At 44.5% G+C, this 21,159-nt stretch overlaps 1 protein-coding gene across 5 annotated transcripts in view; it reads left to right on the forward strand.

The window, feature by feature from the left end:
* Positions 1-21,159, forward strand: part of KICS2 (KICSTOR subunit 2) — a 68,736-nt gene that overhangs the window by 19,375 nt on the left and 28,202 nt on the right. For 4 of the 5 annotated variants that reach the window (XR_011030444.1, XR_011030443.1, XR_011030445.1 and 1 more), the window contains exons 4-5: positions 3,832-3,985; positions 15,800-15,932. The gene's annotated coding sequence lies outside the window, so the exon portion shown is untranslated. Of the gene's footprint in view, positions 1-3,831; positions 3,986-13,712; positions 13,788-15,799; positions 15,933-21,159 lie in introns of those variants that run through there. The other variant, XR_011030447.1, reaches the window with a different exon arrangement.

Raw genomic sequence — 21,159 nt, forward strand, 5'->3', positions numbered from 1 at the left:
AGCTAGAATACTTGTATGTCTAGCTTACTGAAATTACAGCCTCAGAATGGTGTGAATGTCATGATTGCTATTGTAGGCCCTCTGCATTTAATGTTATTGGCAACACCCCTAGGCCAAGCATGTTGTGACTCCCGCTTCCATGTACGGCAGCGTCCCTCCCATTCTGGCCCTGATTATTCAGCATGGTTCACATACATAATGCCCTTACCATGAAGACACAAGTTTGTTTCCTGTATGAACACTGGGGTCCGCAGGAGCTGCTCCTCCAATTGGAAAGCCCCAATAGTTCTGGAATTGCAAAGTGCTATGATCTTCCGCGTGTTCGCATAATTTACCCATTGTTGCCGTGACTGAGATTGTTCTGGGAAAATCTATAAAATGCTGCAGGACTGGCGAATTGGTGACCTCACAATCGCTCCTTTGGAATCCCTACCATTAAGTTTCATGTGGTGCATTTGGAATCGCTGGGGATTCCAAAGTGTGGCTGAAACTGTTCCAGTGGGCCCCAGGCCTAACTGCAGTCTGCACAATTGCAAAGTAATACCTCGGGAACAAACCTCAGCACTGCAGCATCCAGCACTAATCATTACTCCTGCTCCCAGCATATAATGGCATGTCTCCTGACCCTCGCCTATTCCCCTGTCCACTGTGCCTACTCCCACCATAGGCCGTGTGTCCTCATCTATCCTACCGCCTTAATATGTCCTCTTCCTGCTTTAAGTGGATCTGAACTCTTGCACAGGATAGGACAACATCGAGAAATGCACCCTGTATCTGTTTAGAGAATTTAGCCTGTCTAATTCCCCCTCACCAGTGACTAATCATAAGTGCAGTTTGATGTCTCTGCTGTGTCATCTGGCTGCCTCGGCAGAGCAGCTAATTTGTAAACACAGCATGATAATAGGTCTGCATTCATAAATGTGGGAAATAGACACACTGCAGCTTTATTACAAGATTTGTATCAGCTGTAACATCCCTTTTGGATTTTGGATGCAAGTATCACGTCCAATTTAGCCACACTACAGGTTCCTGGATGTTCAACTTGTGTCCAACACTAAAAAATGTCACCACGATGGTGCACACTCATGCATGTGCATGCTAGCAGCGGTCATTCGCATAAAGTTACAGTGAAAGTTAGTTACAGATAGATTTATTTATTTATTTATTTTATCAAAGTGACAGTGTAACATAAAAAAAAGAAAGTGTTGTGTTTTTTTGTTTTGTTTTTTGTTTTACATTTTTAACCCCTACCAAACTAATTAACCACTTGTGTCACCTATACTTTGCCTTAAGATTTGTGGACAACTGTATTGACTGCCGACAGTAGCGATAGGATGCGATCACTATGGCGACAACTCGGCGACTCAAGGCTGTATAGATGCATTGAAATGTTGCCTAGCAATTCATTTATACAGTACTTTAGTCCCAAAACTGTGTGCCTTAGCGATTGCATGCAATCGCTACAGATGCATAGGCTGGCGACAATGGTGCGCTGCATGCCCAACTAGTGATGAAATATGGCATGTATGGTATTGTTTCAACTGGCACGAGCCAAATAAAGTATTTTGAGGTGTTTTAAAACTGTGGCACTTATTGTGTAAAAGTTAGGAAGGGGGAAACATGAAAAAATTTGTAATTTTTTTGCATTTATGGCTAATTTTCCCTGATATATTACCTGTGAAATTAATTAATACTTGAAAAAAAAATATTACCCAAAGAAAGCCCAGACTGTCCTGAAAAAAAAATATATGTATCACTTTGATGGTATAGGTAATAAAAAGTTATTGCTGTATCAAAAGCGACACAGCTGATATCCCAACATTGTCAGGAACCTTAAAGTGGACTCAAATTAAAAATACAAGATTTCAAAAATAAAATCTATTTTCTAAATTAAATGATAAATAGCAGCCTTTTTCAGCTGCCTGATGACAAATATAAAATATTTTACATTTATTGTAGGAACCCCTCCCTTCCTTTCATATTGCCGCGACAGAATCCGGCAGACTGGTGGAGGAGATGAAGAAAAAAAACAAAAGCAAAATACAGGCTGCTACTGATGATGTCACAGGGGAGGTGATCTTGACTTGTGTGAGATTTCACATGGACGACGCCCCTATGAGGGAGGGTAGCTGATGACAAACACACCCATGAACTAAAACCTCCTACTAAGCTCAGAAGTAATGGCTGCCACCTGTATAACCCTAGTTATGAAAAGAGAAGGGTGAAAAGCATGCATTGAAATGCTCATAGGCTTGAAGGAGTATTTATTTATCTTTGTATGTGTCAGAGTGGTGCAACCAAATATTTTGAATTAAAAAAATGTTTGGTTTGGGTCCGCTTTAAGGCAGTATCTGAGCATAGGGGAGGTGAGGATGCATAGATTGACATGAATAACATGGAAAAGAACACAGTGGGTGGGAAGGAAGAGAAATGTAGCAATTCCTGCTTTGCCAGATACCTCCTACTCCACCAGTTTGCTGGATTCTGTCCCGGCAATATGAAAAGAAGGTAGGGGTTCCTCCAATAAATGTAAAATATTTTATATTTGTCATCATGCAGCTGAAAAAAAGGCTGCTATTTATTATTATTATTATTATTATTATTATTATTATTATAATTTAGAAAATAGATTTTATTTCTGAAATCTTGTATTTTTAATTTGGGTCCACTTTAAGGCTATAACAGTCCCTTGTGACAAGGGAAGAGTAAAAAAAAACATCTGAGTAAATTTCCCTTTTATCCCCCTTTCCCAATACGTGTGTGCAAACACATCCATCTCTACATTTACACACGCAATTGGTAAGCAGGTGTGTACACAAGCTACTGACAATACATATTGCTCAAATATTGTATGTGTTAAACAGAAGGCTTTGTAGGGCTTTTACTGTTACCCATTAATGGTTATGTATATCTGCAGTTTATTACCTTGAAAGCACACGCATACACAGGCTCACATTAGTAGATTCAGTTGTATAGACAATGTGTACACTGACTTACTTAGTGGGCATAGTGTGAAAGCACATTAGATGGTATCCTCTTATTGATGCATCACTGTGATGTACACTTCTCAATAGTGGTAATTTTGAATGGCTCAGGTTTTTTGCTGCAGAATGAAGAGCCAAGGCATATTTGCATTAGTTTTTCTTTCATTAACAAAACCAGGAGGTGGCAGCAGTGCAGAACAAATGTTCATTCCCATTGCAGATTTCACAGGCCTTCCGGATCTGCATGTATCAAGATGGATGTTGCATTAAGAAACCTCTGCTACTTTAATTTTTTTTTTTTTTACAATTTAATATTAGTATGTTTGTTGTGGCAATGCAATGAATTCTCACAGAAAACCGTAAAGCTGTGTACACGTCGTCAGATATACGGTAAATCTTTGGAAAATGAGGAATCCCTTTCTTATGGAAGGTTTGAAGGAAAGATCGTTCTAACAAAGCTGTACGTGTGCAAATGATCAGTTCATACAAAAGGCCCAAGAAATGCATTGGTAGTCCTTTTACTTCCTCCTTCATGCTTGCGCTGTGCACACAAAGGTTAAACTGGACCTGAACTCTTACACAGGACAGAAGGAAAACCGAGAAATGCACCCTGTATGTATTTGCGTTTAGCCTGCCTAACTCCCCCTCATCTGTGACTAATCAGCTCTTGTAACTTGATATCTCAGCTGTGTTAGCTCAGGAATCTCCTCTGCCACAGCAGAGCAGCTAATTGGTAAATACAGGATGTTAACAAAACATCTGCTTCTATGAAAGCAGGAAGTAGACATGCTGCAGATTTATTGCAGGATTTATATCCACTGTAATAAAGAAATGTTTTTCTTTAAAGGTTATTATGCTGTCACACATCTTTTTGAGCAGAGAGGAAGTTCTGAGTTCAGGTCCGCGTTAAATATCTGACGATCTCATACACACCTTGTTGAAAGGATGTCATATTCTCAAAGATTATCTGCTGATTCATCGTTGGTTGATCGTTTCTAAAGGTATTTATCTCTCGTTTTAAAACATGATTGCTATTTAAGCTGTCTTGTAATGTTTTTAAACATTACTTTTACTTTTTAGTCCGCATCCAGCTAAGATTTTCCACCCATCTATTCAATGAAAATATACTTATCACTCTGTGTGCTAGATGCAATTTTCTATCAACAGTGCTTCCAGTGTAAAACTGGCCTTCTAGCTGCTCTGTCTACACAGATTTCATCAAACACAACGATTCTCCACCTTTCACCTCAGGTGTTCTCCCCCCCTCAGATACCACCACTCACCGCTATTCTCCGACTCTCAACAGGAAGGTCAATCAGTGATTTAAGGGGATTCGGGCACCCCTCCAGATCTCTGGGCCACTCCGGTTCAGTGCTCACCGTTCAGCTCCGGGTCCAACTACCACACTCTGCCACATATGAGTTTGACTCCACATTATGTACTAAGCTCTGCACAATGCTTTTCTTCCATCAGGACTCATCAGGGGCACAGAGCTAGCATGTAATACCTTCCTCTTTATGCAAACTTAATGGCGCCTTCCCTCTTAACCTATTCACCTAACGTGCTGCAAGCAGAAGAGAGCCTGAGCTTACAATACAATTCTATGATCTTATTTCATACAACAACATAAAATGCCTATCAAAAATTAGTCCTCTTGTCACACCATCCTTGACTAATTATTACTAATAAACTAATCCCTAATCACTAATATTCAGATCTACATTGATGTTAAAGGACACCTGAACTGAGAGGGATATGGAGAGGATCATTTGAAAAGACCACAAGTTGAAAAGGGCGCGGCTTTCTCCACCATAGATTGTAGCGGTTAAACAGGAATCTTGGCTCAGACAGTATCGGCGTCCGCTGTAATATTGGCTACAATTTGTAGTTGCTATTTCCAATGTGTTGCTGCTATTTGTAGCTGATATTTTCTAAGTAGCGCTACTACAATTTGTAGCCCCTATTTGTAGCTGCAGAGATTAGGCACCACCATGGGTGGGGTTAAGGGTTAGGCACCACCATGGGGTAGTGAAGGCTGAGGCACCACCAAGGGGGGTTGAGGGCCTTTCCACACTGGGGCAGTGCGGTAAATTTACATAGGACCAAAAGTCGTCTTAAGTCATGGCAACGGTTTTTAAATGTTGGCGGCAGCGATATAGGCGCTCATGTGCGGAAGCGTATTTTTACAATATGCTTCAGTGCACTTCCATATTTTGAAAAATGGAAATGAGTGCAAGCAATCGTCACTTCCTGTTTGGATATTGGCCAGAAGGGGATTACCGCCTATTAATGCAGTAATTCCTGAAGGCCTGTTTTTGGCAGCTGCCACCAATCTCTAATCTGAACCTGGCCTAGGGTTAGAGTAGGGAGAGTTGAGGTCATAGTAAAAAATCGGTAAATATTACTGATATTTGTAGTAGAATATTGGTAACATTACCACTTTCCTGCACTTTTTTCAATGTATGCATATTGAGGGAGGCTGCCATGTTAAACAATACCAGTTGCCTGGCTGTCCTGTTGATCCACTGCCTTTTATTTTTAGATGGGCTTTAACGTAGAATTTCACTTTATAATTTAATTCTTGGATTACGCTGAAGAAACACGAGTGTTATTTCAGTAAAACTGCTTTTATACAGAGATCCAAGAGTTATGTAGCCTATATTATTATGCAATGTAACCATGAAATAATAATCACATGATGTACACACATTTCTGTGGTCATTTCTTCTTACATACTGTGACATAAAATGGCAGTAACAGGATGCCGAGGATTAGTATGAACATCTTTGAGATATTCTTACATACAATACAATACAATACAATACAATAACATTTCTATAGCGCTTTTCTCCCATAGGACTCAAAGCGCTTAGGCTCTCTCAAATTCAGTAGTTAGTAGGATGAAGTATTCACACAACAAAAGTTATATTTCTGCAAATGCCAGACTGAACAGGTGGGTTTTCAGTCTGGATTTAAACACATCCAGGGATGGGGCTGTCCTGATCTGTTGAGGTAAGGAGTTCCAAAACATAGGGGCAGCATGACAGAAGGCTCTGGGACCAAAAGTTTCCAAGTGGACTCTGGGTATGACTAGATTATTAGAACCTGTGGATCTGAGAATGCGGGGATTGCTACGCAGCTGTAACATATCTTTCAAGTATCCAGGGCCTAGATTATTCAGGGATTTAAATGTCAGTAGGCCGATCTTGAATAGGACCCTCCATTCTATAGGTAGCCAGTGAAGGGAATGCAGGACTGGCATTATGTGGCAGTGACGGGGTTGGTTGGTTATCAGTCTGGCAGCAGTATTCTGTATCAGCTGTAGGCGGTACAAGACCTTTTTTGGAAGGCCAGTGTAGAGAGCATTGCAGTAGTCCAGTCGGGATGTGATGAAGGCGTGGACTAAGATTGGCAGATCTTCTGGGGGTATGAGGTGCTTGATTTTTGCAATGTTCTTCAGGTGAAAATAGGATGATTTCTACATAAACTAGATTTATTGACTGCAGCAAGTAGAGATTCATTAGGAATGTGTGTGTACAGAGAGTGCCTTTGCTCTGGAGATGTGCACATTGCCCTGATCTGAGCCACATTAATATGATTAATACACATGGATATTGGTTGGTTGTTCCAAAATCATTACTTTGCATAATGCAATAGACTTTTTATTTTATGAATGTATGCCAAAGATGTTATCTAAAGCTACATCCACACAGTACAATTTTCCATGCAGTCGACGTATCGATACGATAATTTATGTCCAATCGGATCACAATTATCACTCAATCGATTTTGGGTCGTTATCAACGCAGAATTGATCGGGACCAATTTGGACGTCCACCCACGATGCAACTTATTATCAGATCACCCGTCGATCTGATGCAAAATGGTATCGTGTGTATTAGGGTTTAGCTGTATTAGTGAGCAGACAAGTGATTTATGGGTTTCTAATACATCCTCTATAATAAAACCCCTGTGTCTCTGCATCCTGTGTGTGTGTCCCTGCGTTTGCGCTACTGCGCATGTGCTGCAGGGACACCCTTTTGACAGGGAGCAGGACAGCCAGGGGGCGGCTGGCCAGGCGGACGTGTGCACGCGCGATGGCAGCGGTGAAGGACCTAGCCTGTTTTTAAATGGGCTAAGGTCACTAGTATAGAATAAAAGCCTAATTGAGATGAAATATGAAATACTTTGTTGTCAGCGATATATGACAGGTCTGAATGAGACCTGTTAACCAAAGTGCATAGATTTAGTTTTTATCCTACTAAAGCTGGATGCATATCTGCAATTTCCTATTCATCCCCACATATGGGAACCCAATTTAGATTATAGCAGACAGTGTTTTGGTTTGCTAGGTACAGTTTGCCACAGGCTACACCCATTTTCCATAGTGTGAAGTGAAATGATGCATATACACATCTAGTTTTGATTGGCCAATAACTGGCCAGTTTTACCACTCCTATGTAGTATGAGGGCTTACCTATCTAATCTGTTCATAGCATTCAAATTCCGTTGGCCCTCGTATATTAAAGTGGTAAAATTGGCCAATTATTGGTCAATGAAAATTGAATGTGTATATGCACCCTTAAGGTATGTGGACTTCAATCCAATGAACACCTCTGCAGATCACAGCTGTCCACTGACAATCTCCATGTAGCCTGACACAGCTTGAAAGGTTCTGCAGAGAAATATGGCAGACTATCCCAAATCCAAATTTGTGAAGCGTGTTGCTTTATACCTGAGAAGACTTCAGGCTATAATCACTGCTGAAAGCCCTTGAAGTATTGAGAAAAGCCTCATTTGCATTATATACAATCTCAGAAAACACTGCTGCATGTATTTTACCTGTGACACAGTGCTGGCCCATTCAGTGTCATTGGGTGGGATCAGTTATGCAGCATAGAGCAAAACCTACTAAAACTAAACCGGTCTTAATGCTTTCTGACTGGACTGTGCAGAGTGAGTGCTGAACCAGACTATCTTGCTTCTATTAATAAGCTGCTGTAAATAGCCATGATGATGTGCACCAACACAGGCCAGTGTTTAACATTAGTGAGGTTCCACTAGCAAACATGAAGTATTTTCATATTTCTCATTGTGGATAAACCATATTCCTTCCTTGACATGTGCTAGAAATGCTAATACAGAGAGTGTCTGCTTCAAGTTGTGCTCATAAATCCACAGTCCTGTCTAGTTCCCAAAACATGAAGAAGGTTTCTCAGGATATCTCTCCCTTGTTCTGTTCTCACACGGGTGAAGGATTCAAGGCAGACTCCCTGTACAAGCTGTCTTACATAACAAGCTCCATGCACAATATGGCCTCAGTCCTGTCCTAACATATGACATTCTCCAGGGCAGGAACTTCCCTTCCCGTCATTAATTCATGCACCTCTACATTTCAGCATTGCAATGCAGCATTCCTTCTTCTTTGCTACTCCATTTACTATACCAGATACTGCTAAATGGTAGTAAATCCCACTCCTTCAGAACATAGCCATATTTAGGCTGTGGACTCAAGCATTTTCATAGTGCTCTTTTTAGGTGGTAGGCCTCTTTTTAAGTGGTAGGCTCTTTTTAGACCTTAGACTCTAAGGCCTTTTTTTTTCTTAAAGAGACTCCGTAACAAAAATTGCATCCTGTTTTTTATCATCCTACAAGTTCCAAAAGCTATTCTAATGTGTTCTGGCTAACTGCAGCACTTTCTGCTATCACAGTCTCTGTAATAAATCAATGTATCTTTCCCTTGTCAGACTTGTCAGCCTGTGTCTGGAAGGCTGCCAAGTTCTTCAGTGTTGTGGTTCTGCTATGAATTCCCCCTTCCAGGCCCCTCTATGCACACTGCCTGTGTATTATTTAGATTAGAGCAGCTTCTCTCTTCTCTCTTATCTTTTACAAGCTGGATAAATCGTCCTCTGAGCTGGCTGGGCTTTCACATACTGAAGAATTACAGACAAGGGCAAAGCTGTTTGCAGGAGAAAAAAGAGCAGCCTGAAACTTCAGTGCATGAGAGCAGAAGGGGGAAAGAAACACACAAATGATCTCTTGAGATTCAAAAGGAAGGCTGTATACAGCCTGCTTGTGTATGGATGTATTTTCTATGTGTGGACATACTGTACATCAACCTACTTCCTGTTTTGGTGGCCATTTTGTTTGTTTATAAACAAACTTTTTAAAACTGTTTTTAACCACTTTTAATGCGTCGAGGAGCGGCGAAATTGTGACAGAGGGTAATAGGAGATGTCCCCTAACGCACTGGTTTGCTTACTTTTGTGCGATTTTAACAATACAGATTCTCTTTAAGAGAACTTGAGGGGAGAGGAATATGGACATATTTATTTCCCTGTAACAATGCACATTGCCTGGCTGTCCTGCTGATTCTTAGCCTCTAATACTTTGAGTTACAGGCCCTGAACAAGCAAGCAGATCAAATGTTTCTGACTAAATTACCCATATCTTTGTTTCGGTGTGTGATTCAGACACTACTAATGCCAGAAAGATCATCAGGACTGCAAGTCAACTGGTATTGTGTAAGAGGAAATAAGGCATCCCACATAAGCCTCTCCACTCAGGATCCCTTTAAATTACTGAGCAGAGGTCGGAGTCTGGCCTCAGGAAGTCCAGAAAGGAGGTCAATGCAGTAGTCTGGACAAGAGATGACCAGAGCATGGACCAGGAGTTTTGGGGGTGAAGCAGGGACAAATTGTGGAGATGGAAGTGGTTGGACCTGGAGATGTATTGCTTGGAGCGGGGTGGGGGGGGGGGGAGGCGATGCAAATTAGAGAGCCGAGTTTAAGGGGCACACCTAGGCAACAGGCTTGAGGGACAATGCGGATGCACGTGCTGTGGATAGCAGTGGAGATGTTGTGAAAAGGGCTTGATTGAGTGGGGGGGGGGGGGGGGGTGCAGGGGGTTGTACTGGAGATGGCAGGCAGAGAGACTATGGCTTGGTTTTGTCTGCTTACTGAGGGGCAACTTTTTGGCTAAGTTGAGGAAACAGTAGTCTTTCAACAGACACACTTTTGATTGATGTTGCCCGATGGGGGTCAGGATCCGATCCCTTGGGCGACATTGTTCGGTCAACACTGTACAGATGCATAGTTAGCTTACATGCTAACTACGCATTCTGTTGCAATGTGAGCGAAGGGATGACAGAGCAGAGCCGGTGTGACGTCACATGCCGCGTGGCGAGAGCAGAGCTATAAGCCGATGTGCTGGCTGGGCAGCGGTTGGGGGCTGCTATACACATGCTGACTAGGCTGAATGGAGATTCCCAATTGAAAATGACTTGCTCACCAGTCTAGTGGAGCTGAATTCTGAACTGAGATTTGTCATTATGATTTAGGTTTGTGTTCAGTGACTATCAGTACCCATGGAGAAGTTTCTGCCACCTGCTGGATAAGTCCAATTCCATTTTGCCACCTATTCTTAATCTGTGTATTTTGGTCGCGTGTAGTTGTATCTGTAGGTGAGAAATGTACAGGTGTATTTTTGGATAGAGCACTTTATCATAAACCGAGATTGATACTTGGGGGATACTTGTGGCTCCTCTCTGGGTTCGTGTACATTTTTGCATGTCTAGATTGCAATTAAAATTCATTTTGATATTTAAAGCTTGTTAGAGCATCTACAGTTTTATTGTTGAATTTTTGAGATTTGGGCGCAGCCATAGACAGAAATAGGAATTACGGCTATAGCGGCGCACAGCGAGTAACTTCAGTGCCATCAGAAGACTGAGCTGAAGTTGCGCTTAAAACACCGTAATTCGGGCTCCAGCAATAGCTGGAAGCCGAATTACATTATTCCCCACTATCCATGTGGACCTGGATGGGGAATAGTAATTAATGTCGCCGGGAACTTGTGCAGTAGCAGGATAAGCCATACCGGCTGTATCCTGAGCCCAAGTCTCCCGGTGGTGAGATCACAGGGATGTGGTAAGAATGTTCTGTTTCTGTGCATACAATTAATATGAACTGATAATCATTAGCTTTTCGTTGACCATCCCAGTCTGTAGTAATTGTTTGAGGACCAAAAGTCCAAAACAGGCTGTCTACATGTGGGGTTGATGTGGCTGTGTAAAATTTAAAGCTATAGGCTTGCTAGACACCAGCGGATCTAGATGCCGGCCTGGCTTGCTGGGGTGAAAATAGATAATTTTCATATTCGGTAGCGGTGCATTGTGGGTAACCACAGATGTGCACTTAAAGCTGAATTATTGCAAATTTGTACAAAAAAAAAAATGGTTACGTCCGGCACTCAGGGATGAGGGGGTGATAAGGTCAGCTGCACCTTAGATAGTGTACCCCGTCCTGTTCCACTTCACTCTGCTTGATACACTGGCATGCGTAGAAGAAGCGTGCATCCGGGCAGGAAAAACACAATGTCAATGCAGAACAAACAGAACAGCCCGTGCACCGCTTCTCAACTCGCATAGACTTTTATTTCCATCAGCAGGCATTTACACACATATTTTCCGACTTGACAGCAAGCACAATGTAAGTGGTTAGATCTGACCTGTTCCAGATTCCGTTGCAGGACGGATGCGGGGGTGTGACCAGGGGATGTGGGGACAGCGCAACAGCCGTTTCGCGCCGGTGTGGCGCTTGTTCACGTGCTAGAGTCCCAGGGCCATGGGACTCTAGCACGTGAACAAGCGCCACACCGGCGCGAAACGGCTGTTGCGCTGTCCCCACATCCCCTGGTCACACCCCCGCATCCGTCCTGCAACGGAATCTGGAACAGGTCAGATCTAACCACTTACATTGTGCTTGCTGTCAAGTCGGAAAATATGTGTGTAAATGCCTGCTGATGGAAATAAGTCTATGCGAGTTGAGAAGCGGTGCACGGGCTGTTCTGTTTGTTCTGCATTATTGCAAATTTCCTTCTGTTTTAAGCAGCAATGGATCTAGGGGGGGGGGGGGGGGGGGGGGGGGCGAGCGGGTCTCTTGCCCCAGGCGCAGTTTGTTGAATTCTTAAAAAGGTGCCAAAACTGGATAGGGAAAGGCAGTTTAGGCGCCAAAACCTGACCTTTAGGCACCAAAACCTGACCTTTAGGTGCCAAAACTGGATGAGGAATGGCAGTTTAGGCACCAAAACCTGACCTTTAGGCACCAAAACTGGATGGGAATGGCAGTTTAGGCGCCAAAACCTGACCCTGCCCCAGGTGCAATTTGGTCTAGGTCCGTCCCTGGTTTTAAGAAGGCAAATCACCCCAAGCATTGCTTATTGGTAGGAGGGCTTTTCGGTCTCTTTTAGCCCCCTATACATTCCTAGTGGTTTGGGTCACCCCGAGCTACTTGGTTACTCAGTCTATAGTAAATAATACTCCATTTTGGAGTTAGCAGAATTGTGTCCGTGGTGTCAAATCTTGGGTCACATATGAAAAGATACAATCATCCAGTGCACTGAGCAGTTGCTGCTGTGACTGGCCTCTCCTTCCCTCTGAAGCACAAGGCATTCCAGTGACACTCCTGTTATATACTCTGCAGTGTAACAACATATGGTAGTCTGCACTTTGTCAGATGACACGGGAAACATTTCATTCCCTTTGACTGGATAATGTCAGCTGGTGTTCAAATAAATGTAGCTTCTATAATGTGTGGCTTGTGCATGTTGGTATTTATTGTGCATACTTTGTGCTGTTCATTGCTTAGACGCCTGAAAGTAGCTTCATTAGAACATTGATAGCAGTAGTTTGTAGGGAATAAGGTACATGGGTTAAAGTGAACCTGAGGTGAGTGATATGGAGGCTGCCATATTTATATCCTTTTAAGCAATACCAGTTATTATTTTTTTATTATTATTTAGTATTTATATAGTGCCGACATATTACGCAGCGCTGTACAGTATGTGTGTGTATATATATATATATATATGTATATATATGTATATATGTATATATATATATATATATATATATATATATATATGTGTGTATATATATATATATATATATATATATATATATATATATATATATATATATATATATATATATATATATATATATATATTTATTATCTTGTCACTAACTGTCCCTCAAAGGAGCTCACAATCTAATCTCTACCATTGCCATATGTCTATATTATGAAGTGTAAGTACTGTAGTCTAGGGCCAATTTTAGAGGGAGCCAATTAACTTATCTGTATGTTTTTGGAATGTGGGAGGAAACCGGAGTGCCCGGAGGAAACCCACGCAGACACGGAGAGAACATACAAACTCTTTGCATATAGTGCCCTGGCTGGGATTCGAACCAGGGACCCAGAGCTGCAAGGCGAGAGAGCTAACCACTACGCCACCGTGCTGCCCGCACGGTGCTGGTGCACGCAGTTGCCTGGCTATCCTGCTGACCCTCTGCCTCTAATCCTTTTAGCCATAGACCCCTGAACAAGCATGCAGCAAATCTGGTGTTTCTGACATTATTGTCAGATCTGACAAGATTAGCTGCATGTTTATGTCTGGTGTAATGCAGGCACTACTGCAGCCAAATCAGTAGGGCTGCAAGGCAACTAGTATTGTCTGAAAATAAATAATTATGGCAGCCTCCATATCACCCTCACCTTGGGTTCACTTTAACCACTTCCCTACCACAGGTTAATTTCCCAAAAGGGAATTTCCTTTGTAATGTATGATGTATTTTACATGTTTTTTTTTTTTGTCCCCACACTATCCTGTGTACTGTATGTGTGTTTTTACTTTGTGAATGACCACAGCCATCTGTGATCATTGTTACAGGCACTTCGATCGGCTTTGGGAACACATTTTCCCATTAACCGATCGCTGCTCGGCGGGACGGCGTCAGGAGCAGGCACCTTCAGTGGCAGAAGGTAGGTAGGTGGACTGATGTAAGAAGTGCAGGTAGGTAGACTGGTGTATGAAACATTTGACTGAGAGATTGACACTGATATTTTTGTTGTAAGTTTAGTGTATACAATTTGGAAGGGATGTGAAATTGAATAGTGGGACCAAACATCATTTGCAAACGAGCAGATTTACAGTAGGCGTGTACCCTGTTACTGACCCCCGTGATATATATATATATTATGTGGGAGTACAGGTTGGAATGCTAATACAGATAAAGGAAAAGAGGACATCCCTGCCTGCTACCATTTAAAAACACAGGTGCAGAACGGACTACCTAACAACTGTTTTGTGCACTGCGTGTCGTCACAGGCTCCATGTAAAGGATAATATAATTAGACACAGGAAGTGTCCTTGAATAAAATAAAGTGTTAGAAAAGGAAGAGAATGTTACAAGGGTCATATATAATGTTGTGTTATGAGTCATAACACAACATTATATATGCACAGCAGATTAACAGATATCTGACCTGAAGGCCTACATTGGTGAACAGGCATATTTTCTTTATCTATAGCTTCAAGTTATAAACCAAAGCAATAATAAAGGAGTGGGGGAGGGAAAGTAGGCGATGGGAGGAAGGGGAAGAGGGGGCAGTGACAGCTAATGGATGACGTAAAGTTACAGCATTGCATATTTGTCCAGTCTTGTTAGACATTTGGTACACAGTGGAGGTTATACACCAAAAGCCACAATGAAATTTCTATCTGTCGGACATTTCTAGGACTAGGCAAATTAGACTATTACCTGGGGCACCTGGTTTGTTAATCGGCTTGGGGGTGCCAGAATTTCACCTACATAGCTCCCCATTCCAGTGAATCCTCAATTTGTTTCTTAGGCCCGGTTCACATTAGCGGTGGCCGTCCGGAATCGCCGTGCCGGAGCCGCACCGCTTGCAGAACGGACGGAACGGACGCACGGCATAGCAATGAAAGCCTATGCGTCCGTTCACATGCGTCCGTTCTGCCGGACCGGAGCCGGATCCGGGCCGGATCCGGACTCCGTCCTCCGTTCCAACATGCGCTATTTTTTGATCCGGCTCCTCCGGCAGCCGTATCCGGGGCGGAGCCGGACTGCACCATCCGGCCAATACAAACCAATGGGAACCAGAGAGCGCACAACACACTGGCTGAGAAATCCGGATGTTCTACCCCACTTCCTATGCGGATTGTTGCGGCGATATTGGATGGGGACACATGGGCAAGCATTTTGGAGTGGAGCAGCACAGCTGGATCCGGATCCGGAGATGTTGGCAGCATGTCGCAGGTGGAGGTGAGTGCTAAACAGCAGAGGGCCTGATTCCACAGGTCCCCCTTCTGCTGACCTCCCAGACCCCAACATTTTTTTTTTTTTACGTTACTTTTGCCAAACGGATCCGGATCGCATCCTGATGAACACCTGATGCAACCTGACCGGATCCGGATCGGATCCGGATCAGAACCGTACGGTTAGCCCCCCCATTTTCCCAGCATCCACATCTCCCTGTCACATGGGCAAAACACAAGATCTGCCCCAGCTCTTCAGGGTACAGGGCTCTATAGAAAACCACTATTTGGGGGGCCACTATATGTGAGGAGTAATATGAGATAGCAACTACAGCAGAGGCCCCTGCAAGTGAATAGTGAAGGGCACTTTTAAACAGAGGACACTAACTTGCGATTATTATAATGGGCATAGGGTTATCATGGAAAACACTGAAACAAAGATGTCTGTAATGACACTATACTGTAATAGGGAAACTAATGCAGAACACTATAACAGGGCACCAAAATAAACTGGGGGCTCTATAATGGAAGGGACATGAGGTTTACTATTTTTGTTTATTGATATTGCTGTTTTCTGACTTGGCTGATACACTGAATATATACTGTATATGTATTCATTTATACAAAACATCATCAATGTGCATTAAATGTTTTTTTTTCCATTTCAACTTTTCCAGCTGTATGTGTTTTTTCCTCAGGAGCATGCGTGACACTGAGCCATGACAGCAGAGCAGTGAGGCATGTGGCCTACTAGTATATGAGGCATACTGAGGGCCGGGGTGTAGGAATCACAGCATGACGCCTACAGCTCTGAATTCCTGGGATCCTCAGGTAAGGATAGGACATACAGTACTATGTTCTTGAAAATAAACGATACTGATAGAGGGACCCCCACCTATATCCAATACTTCCTGCTTGCAGGATTTGAAAAGGGTTTGGCTTCTGGCCTTCTGATTAAAGGTGGCCACACACAGGATACAATGAAATGATCCGATTTTACGGCAATTCGATAAATATGATCGGATCTCCCGAAAAAATCCGAAGCTTTTTTTTTTTAATTCGACTGAAAAATCCTATTTTTATCGATCCAGAATGCTGGAAAATTTTCTTCAATTTTTCTAAAGATTATATGGTTTGTGTTAGTTTGCCAATTTATTAATATACAAACCCTAGAAATTTTCTCATAGTTTCCATTTATCATAATTGGGGGAAAACTGAACGTGTGGTACATTGGTCATATTTATTACAATCAGTCAGAAACATTTATTGCACGTCTTGGGCTCCCTGCACACTGCATGCGATTCCGATTCTGATTTTTAATTGTTTTCTACATCCGATTCCGATTTTTAATCGTAACTGCATGCTGCGTTTTTTCCTCCGTTTTTCTGTTGATTGCATTCAGGGAAAGTTGGAATTGAAAATCGGAATCGCAAAACGGATTTGCAGTGTGCAGGGAGCCTTAAATTGAACAGATATTTTAAAAAAACTTTGTTGTGTGGCCACTTTTATATTACCTGAGTTAGATCTGTGAATATTTTATAGTACAGCAGTTAGTGAACTTTTTAAATTTTTCAAATAAGTCCTAAAAGTAGATAAAGAAAACGTATTCAAAGAGGGAACAAAAATATTATATTGTGTCGTATTTAAAAACAAACAAAACCTATATAACATATCTGCTCTCTTTAACCACCTGCGGACCGAGCGAGTATAAATCTACGGCGGGCAGGGGGCGCTGCGGTCATGACCGGACGTAAGCTCTATGTCCCATTGACCGCGCGCGCCTGTCCTCGTCGCTCGGTCCGCTCTGCCCCCGCCGCAATGTGATGCCCTGCCGCCTCTATGACGGCAGAGCACTGTGAGCCGGGCAGGAGCCGTTTTCATTGGCTCCTGGCCCTGTCATTCATGTAAGCTGTTCCCATTGGCTTACATGGAGTGACAGGGTCAGGAGCCAATGAAAGCGGCTCCTGACCGGCGCACAGCGCTCTGCCGTCATAGCGACGGCAGAGAGAGCAGCCTGCGGCGGGGACAGAGCGGCGTGTCCGGCGGGAGCGACGGTAACTTGCGACGATTCGTCCGGAAGCGGCGGTTTGCTGGATCAGCACCCTCTGGTTCTTAAAGGGGCAGAGGGTGCTGGTCCAGAAAGGGTTAAAGAGTAACTGTCAACTGCAAAAGCTAATTTAAACCTTTATTCTCCTGTGTTAAACAGTTTAGAAGGAAGCCAAAAAGGCAATACTGAAGTTAAAAATCTCTCTTACTTTTGATGTGTGCTGAACAGCAAGGCTGTTATTCCCAAGCTCTTAAAAGGAGGAGAGGCCGCATAACCTACTGCAAAGCATTCTGGGGCTGCTTCTCCCCACCTTGGGTCCTCCCCTCGGCTGCTAGTGAGAAGTTACAGGCTCATGTTACAGCAGCTTGTAATGCAGTCCAGCTCACAGCACTGAAAAATCACAGGGCAGAGTATAATGCATGAGTCCGCTATTGTTCCTAGCCACATGGATAATTAATATTCACTGCACAGTAGTGTTGTCACTTGGAACATGGAACCTGCCATGAGCTATAAGGAGCATCATTCTCTGCAAATACTATATAAAAATTCTGTGAAATCCAAACGTGGACAGTGAAATGCATATGTAATGTAAGTACAGCCAATATTTAGCTACTGATATATGTGTTTTTTTTCTCTGAGACCTTATACCTAACAGCTTCTCTTTAACCACTTGAGGACCCACCCTTTACCCCCCCTTAAGGACCAGCGCTGTTTGATGGGATCTGTGCTGGGTGGGCTCTGCAGCCCCCAGCACAGATCAGCGGGCACGCAGAGCGATCAGATCGCCCCCCTTTTTTCCCCCCTATGGGGATGATGTGCAGGGGGGGTCTGATCGCTCCTGCCTGCAGGCATTTTGCGGGGGGGGCACCTCAAAGCCCCCCTCCGCAGCGAAATTCCCCCCTCCCTCTCCTACCTGTCCCCTCCCCGGTGATCCGGGCTGCACAGGACGCTATCCGTCCTGTGCAGCCAGTGACAGGACGTCCCCTGTCACATGGCGGCGATCCCCGGCCGCTGATTGGCCGGGGATCGCCGATCTGCCTTACGGCGCTGCTGCGCAGCAGCGCCGTACAATGTAAACAAAGCGGATTATTTCCGCTTGTGTTTACATTTAGCCTGCGAGCCGCCATCGGCGGCCCGCAGGCTATTCACGGAGCCCCCCGCCGTGAGTTGACAGGAAGCAGCCGCTCGCGCGAGCGGCTGCTTCCTGATTAATCAGCCTGCAGCTGGCGACGCAGTACTGCGTCGCTGGTCCTGCAGCTGCCACTTTGCCGACGCACGGTATAAGCGTGCGGTCGGCAAGTGGTTAAGTACTTGGCATGGCTTCCTTGTGAAAAACCTTGGTGGTTACTGGTAGACAGTCCTGCACATCAACTCTTGGAGGTTTCTCTCACATGAACATCACTCTAGGTCAGGGGTGCCCAACTTTTTCGGCTCGGGGACCGGTAACCGTCCAAAATTTTCTCTGGGGCCCTGGGGGGGGGGGGGGGGGTTTTAAGGACTTCGCGGAGGCACAGCAGGCACAGTTGCCCCAGTACAGTGAGTCTAGTTACCCCGGTACAGCTAGTATAGTGCCCCAGTATAATTAGTATCAAAGTGGCCAAGTATAGTTGCCCCAGTATAGCTAGTATAGTGACCCAGTATAGCTAATACAGTGAGTGCCCCAGTATAGCTAGTATAGTGCCCAGTGTGCCCAAGCATAGCTACTATAGTGCCCCATGTGCCCCAGGAGAGCTAGTATAGTGCCCAGTGTGTCCCAGCATAGCTAGTATAGTGCCCCAGGATAGCTAGTATAGTGCCCCAGGATAGCTAGTATAGTGCCCAGTGTGCCCCAGTATAGCTAGTATAGTGCCCAGTGTGCCCCAGTATAGCTAGTATAGTGCCCAGTGTGCCCCAGTATAGCTAATATAGTGCCCCAGGATAGCTAGTATAGTGCCAAGTGTGCCCCAGTATAGCTAATATAGTGCCCCAGTATAGCTAGTATACTGCCCCACGTGTCCCAGTATAGTGCCCAGTGTGCCCCAGTATAGCTAGTTTAGTGCCCAGTGTGCCCCAGGATAGCTAGTGTAGTGCCAATTGTGCCCCAGTATAGCTAATATAGTGCCCAGTGTTCCCCAGGATAGCTAGTATAGTGCCCAGTGTGTCCCAGTATAGCTAGTATAGTGCCCCATGTGCCCAAGTATAGCTGGTATAGTGCCCAGTGTGCCCCAGGATAGCTAGTATAGTGCCCCAGTATAGCTAGTATAGTGCCCAGTGTGCCCAAGCATAGCTAGTATAGTGCCCCATGTGCCCCAGGATACCTAGTATAGTGCCCCAATGTTCCCCAGTATAGCTAGTATAGTGCCCCAGTGTAGCTAGTATAGTGCCCCAGGATAGCGAGTATAGTGGCCAGTGTGCCCCAGTATAGCTAGTATAGTGCCCAGTGTGCCCCAGTATAGCTAATATAGTGCCCCAGGATAGCTAGTATAGTGCCAAGTGTGCCCCAGTATAGCTAATATAGTGGCCAGTGTGCCCCAGGATAGCTAGTATAGTGCCCCAGGATAGCTAGTATAGTGCCCAGTGTGCCCCAGTATAGCTAGTATAGTGCCCCATGTGCCCCAGTATAGCTAGTATAGTGCCCCATGTGCCCCAGTATAGCTAGTATAGTGCCCAGGGTGCCCCAGAATAGCTAGTATAGTGCCCCAGGATAGCTAGTATAGTGCCCAGTGTGCCCCAGGATAGCTAGTATAGTGCCAAGTGTGCCCCAGTATAGCTAATATAGTGCCAAGTGTTCCCCAGGATAGCTAGTATAGTGCCCAGTGTGCCCCAGGATAGCTAGTATAGTGCCCCATGTGCCCCAGTATAGCTAGTATAGTGCCCCATGTGCCCCAGTATAACTGGTATAGTGCCCAGTGTGCCCCAGGATAGCTAGTATAGTGCCCCAGTATAGCTAGTATAGTGCCCAGTGTGCCCAAGCATAGCTAGTATTGTGCCCCAGGATAGCTAGTATAGTGCCCCAATGTTCCCCAGTATAGCTAGTATAGTGTCCCATGTGCCCCAGTGTAGCTAGTATAGTGCCCCAATGTGCCCCAGTATAGCTAGTATAGTGCCCCAGGATAGCGAGTATAGTGCCCAGTGTGCCCCAGTATAGTGCCCAGTGTGCCCCAGTATAGCTAATATAGTGCCCCAGGATAGCTAGTATAGTGCCAAGTGTGCCCCAGTATAGCTAATATAGTGCCCAGTGTGCCCCAGGATAGCTAGTATAGTGCCCCAGGATAGCTAGTATAGTGCCCCAGTATAGTGCCCAGTGTGCCCCAGGATAGCTAGTATAGTGCCCCAGAATAGCTAGTATAGTGCCCAGTGTGCCCCAGGATAGCTAGTATAGTGCCCAGTGTGCCCCAGTATAGCTAGTATAGTGCCCCATGTGCCCCAGTATAGCTAGTATAGTGCCCCATGTGCCCCAGTATAGTGCCCAGTGTGTCCCAGGATAGCTAGTATAGTGCCCAGTGTGCCCCAGGATAGCTAGTATAGTGCCAAGTGTGTCCCAGTATAGCTAATATAGTGCCCAGTGTGCCCCAGGATAGCTAGTATAGTGCCCCAGTATAGCTAGTATAGTGCCCCATGTGCCCAAGCATAGCTACTATAGTGCCCCATGTGCCCCAGGAGAGCTAGTATAGTGCCCCAGGATAGCTAGTATAGTGCCCAGTGTGTCCCAGCATAGCTAGTATAGTGCCCCAGGATAGCTAGTATAGTGCCCCAGGATAGCTAGTATAGTGCCCCAGGATAGCTAGTATAGTGCCCAGTGTGCCCCAGTATAGCTAGTATAGTGCCCAGTGTGCCCCAGTATAGCTAATATAGTGCCCCAGGATAGCTAGTATAGTGCCAAGTGTGCCCCAGTATAGCTAATATAGTGCCCCAGTATAGCTAGTATACTGCCCCACGTGTCCCAGTATAGTGCCCAGTGTGCCCCAGTATAGCTAGTTTAGTGCCCAGTGTGCCCCAGGATAGCTAGTATAGTGCCAATTGTGCCCCTGT

The sequence above is a fragment of the Hyperolius riggenbachi genome, chromosome 3, assembly GCF_040937935.1.
Source record: "Hyperolius riggenbachi isolate aHypRig1 chromosome 3, aHypRig1.pri, whole genome shotgun sequence".
Classification (NCBI taxonomy): domain Eukaryota; kingdom Metazoa; phylum Chordata; class Amphibia; order Anura; family Hyperoliidae; genus Hyperolius; species Hyperolius riggenbachi.